The sequence below is a fragment of the Alexandromys fortis genome, unplaced genomic scaffold (assembly GCF_014885135.2).
Source record: "Alexandromys fortis isolate MF-2015 unplaced genomic scaffold, M_Fortis_MF-2015_v1.1 scaffold_214, whole genome shotgun sequence".
NCBI lineage: Eukaryota > Metazoa > Chordata > Mammalia > Rodentia > Cricetidae > Alexandromys > Alexandromys fortis.
This window is the reverse complement of record NW_026068100.1, coordinates 1,022,202-1,029,621: the sequence shown is the minus strand read 5'-3', so window position 1 is coordinate 1,029,621 and position 7,420 is coordinate 1,022,202. Positions and strand designations below refer to the sequence as shown.

Sequence of the window (7,420 nt, the reverse complement as noted above, 5' to 3'; positions counted from 1 at the left end):
CTCTGTATTTTATCAGCTCACCATGGCTTAAAGTTAGAATTCAAAAACACTAATTGCAGAAAGCCTACAAACTCATGTAAATTGAACAATGAACAATTGAATCAACCCTGGGTCAAGGGAGAAATTAAAAAAATTAAAGACTTCCTAGAATTCAATGAAAATAAATCCACAATATAACCAAACTTATGGGACACTTTGAAAGCAGTGCTAAGAAGAAAACTCATAGCACTAAGTGCCTACATAAAGAACCTCACACAAGTGACTCAGCAGGACATTTGAATGCTCTAGAAGAAACAGAAGCAAACTCATCCAGGAGGAGTAGATACCATAAAATAACCAAATTGAAACTTGAAATCAATAAAATAGGAACAGAAAAAGTAATCCAAAGAATCAATGAGACAAAAAGTTGGTTCTTGAGAAAATCAACAAGGTAGACAAACCCTTATCCAAACTAACCAACAGGCAAAGAGAAAATAAGCAAATTAACAAAATCAGAAATGAAAAGCAAGACATAACAACAGACCCAGAGGAAATACAGAGAATCATCAGGTTATACTTCAAAAACCTCTACTTCACAAAATTGGACAATTTAAAGGAAATGGGCAATTTTATCGATAGGTACCACAAACCAATATTAAATCAAGAACAATAAAGAATTTAAATATACCTATAATCCCTAAGGAAAAAAGTAAGTTAACAAAATTCTCCCTATCAAAAAAAAGCCCAGGGTTAGATAAGTTCAGTGCAGAATTCTACTGGAATTTCAAAGAAGAGTTAATAGCAATAGTTCTCAAATTATTTCACACTATAGAAACAAAAGGGACATTGCCAAACTTTTTTTTAATGAGGCAACAGTTACCCTGGTACCCAAACCACACAAATATACAACTAAGAAGGAAAATTACAGACCAATTTCCTTCCTAAACATTTATACAAAAATACTCAGTAAAATACTTGCAAACTGAATCCAAGAACACATCAAAAAATATCCCCACTATGATCAAGTTGGCTTCAACCCAGAGATGCAGGGATCTATCAATATAACCCATATAAATAAACTTAAAGAAAAAAGTCCTATGATAATCTCACTAGATGCTGTAAAAGCATTTGACAAAATCCAACACCCCTTCAAAATAAAGGTCTTGGACAGATCAAGGGTACAAGGAATGTATCTAACCATAATAAAATCATGTGCAGCAAACTGACAGCCAATTTCAAATTAAATGTAGAAAAACTCAAAGCAATTCCACTAAAATCAGGAACAGGTTAAGACTGTCCACTTTCTCAATATCTATTCAAAATAGTACTCGAAGTCTTAGCTAGAGCAATAAAACAACAAAAGGTAATCAAAGGGCTACAAATTGGAAAAGAAGTCAAACATTTGCTATCTGCAGATGACATGATAGTATATGTAAGTGACCCCCAAAATTATACAAGGGAATGCCTACATCTGATAAACACCTTCAGTAATGTGGCAGGATACAAGATCAACAACAGCAACAACAACAACAACAACAAAAAGAAAAACAGTAGCCTTCCTTTTATACTAGTGATAAAGGGGCTGAGAAAGAAATCAGAGAATCATTGCCATTTACAATAGCCACAAACAACATAAAATATTTTGGGGTAACACTAACCAAAGAAGTGAAAGACCTATACAAGAACTTTAAGTCTTTGAAGAAAGAAATTGAGGAAGGTATTAGAAAATGGAGAGATTTCCCATGCTATTAAATAGGTAGGATTAACATAGTAAAAATGGCAATCCTACCAAAAGCAATCTACAGTTTTAATGCGATCCCCATCAAAATCCCAGCACAATTCTTCACAGATCTTCAAAGAACAATATTCAACTTCATATGGAAAAACAAAAACCCAGGATATCTAAACAATCCTCTACAATAAAGAAACTTCTGGAGGCATCATTATTCCTGGCTTCAAGTTCTAATATAGAGCCACGGTAATGAAAACAGCTTGGTATTGGTATAAACACAGACAGGTGGACCAATGGAATTGAATTGAAGACCATGATATTAATCCACAACACCTGTTTTTGACAAAGAAGCTAAATTGAAAAAAAGAAATCATCTTCAACCAATGGTTCTGGCATAACTGGATGGTATCATGCAGAAGAACACAAATAGATCCTCATCAATCCCCATGCACAAACCTTTAGTTCAAATGGATCAAAGACCTCAGCATAAATCCAGCTACACTGAAGCTCACAGAAGGGAAAGAGGGAAGTAGCCTTGAATGCATGGGCACAGGAGACCACTTTCTAAATACAGCACCAGTAGCACAGACACTGAGAGAAACAATTAATAAATGGGACCTCCTGAAACTGAGAAGCTTCTGTAAGGCAAAGGGCACAGTCAATAAGACAAAAACGGCAGCCTACAGAATGGAAAAATATCTCTACTAACCCTGCATCAGACAGAGGACTGATCTCCAACATATATAAGGAACTGAAGAAACTAGACATCAAAATATCAAATAATCCAATCAAAAAATGGGCCACAGATCTAAACAGAGAATTCTCAACAGAAGAATTGCAAATGGCCAAAAGGCACTTAAGAAACTGTTCAACATCTTTAGCCACCAGGGAAATGCAAACCAAAATGGCTCTGAGATACCATCCTACATCAGTCAGAAAGGCTATGATCAAAAACACCAGTAATAGCTTATGCTGGAGATGATGTGGAATAAAGGGAAAACTCCATTGCTGGTGTGAGTGCAAACTTGTACAGCCACTTTGAAAATCAGTGTGGCAGTTTCTCAGAAAATTGGGAATCAATCTACCTCAAGATCCAGTAATACCACTCTTGGGCATATACCCAAAGGATGCACACTCATACCACAGAGATGTTTGCTAAACTGTGTTCATAACAGCATTATTCATATTATCTAGAGCCTAGAAATAACCTAGGTGTCCCTCAACCAAACAATGGATAAGGAAAATGTGGTACATTTACACGATGGAGTACTATTCAGGGGTAACAAAAAAATAATGACATCTTGAAAAAACCATCTGGAGAGAGGTAACCCAGACCCAGATAGACAAATATGATATGTAATCACTCATAAGTAGATATTAGACTTAGCAAAGGGTAGCCAACCTATAGCCAATGATCCCAGAGACATTAGGTAACAAGGCAAACTCTAAGAGCGATACACATGGCTCTCCCTGGGAAGGAGAAACAGACAAGATCTCCTGAGAAAATTGGGAGTGTAGGGGTGGGAATAAGGGAGGGTGAAAGGGGATGGGGAGGGCAGAAGAGGAGGAAAGAGGAGGACATGAAGGAACAGGATGCTCAAGAAGTGGAAGGACAGAGAGGGAGAGAAAGGAAAGAGATGTCGTGATAGAGGGATCAATAGAGGGGCTAGAGAGAAACATGGCACTAGGGAAATTTTCAGGAATCCATAAGGACTAGCTAAGACGCTAAGCAACAGTGGAGAGGATACCTAAATTGGCCTTCCCCTGTAATCAGATTGATGACTACCTTAATTGTCATCATAAAACCATCATCCAGCAATTGATGGAAACAGACACAGAGATCCGCAGTGAAACACTGTGCCAAGCTTCCAGAGACCAGTCCAAGAGAGGGAGGAATGATAATATGAGCAAAGGAGTCAAGACCATGATGGTGACACCCACAGAAACAGCTGATCTGAGCTAGTGAGAGCTCCCTGGCACTAGACTGATAGTGGGGGGAATCTGCATAGGACCAAAGGAGGCCCTCTAAATGTGGGGGACAGTTGTGAGGATTGGGCAGTCTGTGGGACCTCTGGTAGTGGGACCAGGATTTATCCCTGAACTTATGCTTGAACTGGCATCTTGGAGCACATTGTCTTTGGAGAGATATATTGCTCAGATTAGATATAGGGGAGAGTTCCTTGGTGCTGCCTCAAAGTGATGTGCCTGACTTTGTTGACTTCCCATTGGAAGCTTTACCCTTTCTGAGGAGCTGATGGGGGATGAATGAGGGAAAGGGTAGGGTGGGAGGAGGGGAGGGAGTGGGAATGGGAAAGCTATATAAATTAAGAGAAGATTGTATTTAAAAAATTCTTACATCAAAAAAGGAAAAAAGAAATAAGTTTCTCCTACTTTAAAAAAATACATTTAATTTTTATGTTGATATTTTTCAATAAAATAAGTTGGGATATTTGCTATAACAAATAATCTGTTTATTGAGGTGAGATTCAGTGAGTGCAGCACTTGCTACAAAAGCATGAGTACCTGAGTTTAAATCCCAGGGTTCACATAGTCCCAGCTGGCTGAGGGAGCACACACCTGCAGTCCCAGTACCATTAGCAGAAGAGTCATGCAGAGACAGAGGCATCCTTGGAATCTAGCAGGTCAGCTTGATGTGCACAGCTGTAAGCATGGGACACCCTGACCGCAGCATGGTAGAAGACAATGACTGTGGTGGTTTCAGTAAGGATGGCCCCACAGGCTCATATACTTGAATGTTTAGTTACCAAGGAGTGGCCCTATTTGAAAAAAATTAGGGGTTATGGCCTTGTTGTCGGAAGTGTGTCACTGGGGGTGGGCTTTGGCTTTTCAGAAGTCCAAACTAGGCTCAGTATTGCTCTCTTCCTTGATGCTTGCAGATCTGGATATAGAACTTTCAGCTATTTCTCTAGAACCATGACTGCCTGTATGAGGCCATGATTCCCATCATGATGATAACGGACTAAACCTCTGAAACTAAAGGAAGATCCAACCAATTGTTTTCCTTACTAAGAGTTGCTGTGGTCATGGTGACTCTTCATAGCAAGAGAACAAGGGCTGACACCAGAACTTGTTGTCTGACATTCACATGTATATCACAATAAGCCCATGTTTAGGTGACATTTTCCTGTCCCAACAGCTGTTTCCCAAATAACCATGCAGAGACGATATTAATTATATAAATACTCATGCAATGGCCCAGGCTTATTACTGATTAGCTTTTACAACTCAAATTAACTCATTTCTATTGTTGTTCAATTTGTCACATGGTGTTACCTCTCATTCATCTTGCACCTCCTGTTTCTTCTTACATTACAATAAGGAACACCATATAACCTTTTTAAATCATAATGACTAGGATGCTAATGGAGGAGAATGTTTAATAAGTATTTTAATTTAAATCAAATCCTCCAGTAAGAAATGGAGAATTTGCTGCCTTTACTTAGAAGGCTGCGTAAATAGTTATCTGTCAAATTTTATGTGCAGTTCAACAATATTCCTTTACTGGAAACATGAGCATTCCACAACACAGTTCCCAAAAGGACTTAAGTCTCAAAATTATGTGTCTTCTCTGGCTTGCTTCTCTCTAGATTCCACCCACGCTTTATTAATGGTTCACTTCATGTCATCACCTCCATCTTCATAAATTTTTTTTACAGCATTCATCCATCCCTCACTAGGATCTGTTTCAGCATCGTAAGAAGGCTTTTCTTTCTCTTTGCATTCTTTTTCCCCCTGAGTTAAGTAGTCCCATCGTGTGTTTTCTGCTTTCTTTCTACATAAGATAACTGTATCAGTCTTGACTTTTTTGGAACTGCTTTCCACAGAGATGGGTTTCAAAAGATTGTTCACAATCATCGAGTAATTCTTGCCATTCAGATTTTTTTTTTTTACCAAACGATCAAATGACCTCTCTGAACTGTACCTGCACATTCTCAGTGGGAACCTGATGAACTACAGTTAAGGTAATGTAGATTTTCACAGACATATCTGACTGATCCCATCCATAATCACTGATTTTCACAGTGTATCCTGTTGTAAGTGGAGCCACCACAGCAACTGGCTTTTCCCTGTCAAGTTCTGGTTTCTTCCGTGATTTTTGCTGCATCTTGTTCTTTATTTCTGTCTCAGTCTTGGACTTTTCACTTGTAAGAGTGTCACGTACTCTTTGCCTAGTGGACTTTTCCAGTAACACTTTGACCTCTTCCCGGTCCTTCTGCAACTCCTCCGAAGCGGAAGCCATGGTGTGGCAATGGGGCCCGAGGCCGGAGTTGCACCGGTGCACGGGAGCTGACAGGAAATGCGGAACACTGCACCTGAGAGCGACGCAGCGCCAGCAGCGAGCCGATTCTTTGATATTTTTAAATCTACACTTTATCTCTTTCTGCTCAGATTTTTATTGTGTCTTACCTTCCACTGACTTTGGATTCATATTTTAACTGTCTTCTAGCTCACTGAGATTGAGTAATTGTTATTTGGTATCTCTCCACTTTTCGGCATGCGTCCCTATGGCACTTGCTTGCATGCATGCGCATATAGAGGCCAGAGAGGCTGACACCAAGTGTCCTCCTCCACTATCATTTGCTTTTTATATTGAAGTGAGAACTCTCATTTGAACCCGGATCTTGTCAATCCAGCTCGTCTGGCTAGCAGCCGATCCCGAGGCCCCTTTGTCTCTGACCTCCTAACTACTGGTGGGTTACTACAAATCCTACCAGGCACCTGCATGGCTGCTGAAAATCTGGCCTCCAGCAAGGGCGTTCCCCACTAATCCTTCTCTCCAGCTATCTGTCTGTCTGTCTCTGATATGGCCACAAATTGCTGCAAACTTACCTCTTAGTACTGCTTTTGTTGTGTCGAACACGTTTTGACATATTGGGTCACCATTTTGATTTATTTCAAGAAACGATTGCACTTCTTTCTTGATTTCTTTCTTGTTGCTTGGCTGCTCAAAACTAGCTTATTTTAGTGCTGTTGAGATGGCTCAGAAGTTCAGAGCATTGACTTCTCCTCCGGTGGTTCTGAGTTCAATCCTCTGTACCCACATGGTGGGGAACTACCATTTGTAATTGTATTTCCAAAGGCGTCCACAGCTCTCTGGCCTCGACTGATACTGCATGCATGCATGTGATGTATGGACACACAAAGGGGAAAAGACCAATCCATGTAAAAAAATTTTTATTATTTTTTTTAATTTATTAAAGATTTCTGTCTCTTCCCCACCTCCGTCTCCCCTTTCCCTCCCCCTCCCCCAATCAAGTCCCCCTCCCTCGTCAGTCCAAAGAGCAATCAGGGTTCTCTGCCCTGTGGGAAGTCCAAGGACCACCCTCCTCCATCCAGGTCTCGTAAGGTGAGCATCCAAACTGCCTAGGCTCCCACAAAGCCAATACGTGCAGTAGGATCAAAAACCCATTGCCATTGTTCTTGAGTTCTCAGTAGTCCTCATTGCCTGCTATGTTCAGCGAGACCAGTTTTATCCCAGGCTTTTTCAGACCCAGGCCAGCTGGCCTTGGTGAGTTCCCGATAGAACATCACCAATGTCTCGGTGTGTGGGTGCACCCCTCTCAGTCCTGAGTTCCTTGCTTGTGCTCTCTCTCCTTCTGCTCCTGATTTGGACCTTGAGATTTCAGTCCGATGCTCCAATGTGGGTCTCTGTCTCTGTCTCCTTTCATCACCTGATGAAGGTTAATA

At 40.4% G+C, this 7,420-nt stretch overlaps 1 pseudogene; it reads right to left on the bottom strand.

The window, feature by feature from the left end:
• Positions 1 to 5,287: 5,287 nt before the first annotated feature.
• LOC126489521 (calcyclin-binding protein-like) lies at positions 5,288 to 5,972 on the bottom strand (annotated as a pseudogene).
• Between the last annotated feature and the right edge of the window lie 1,448 nt (positions 5,973 to 7,420).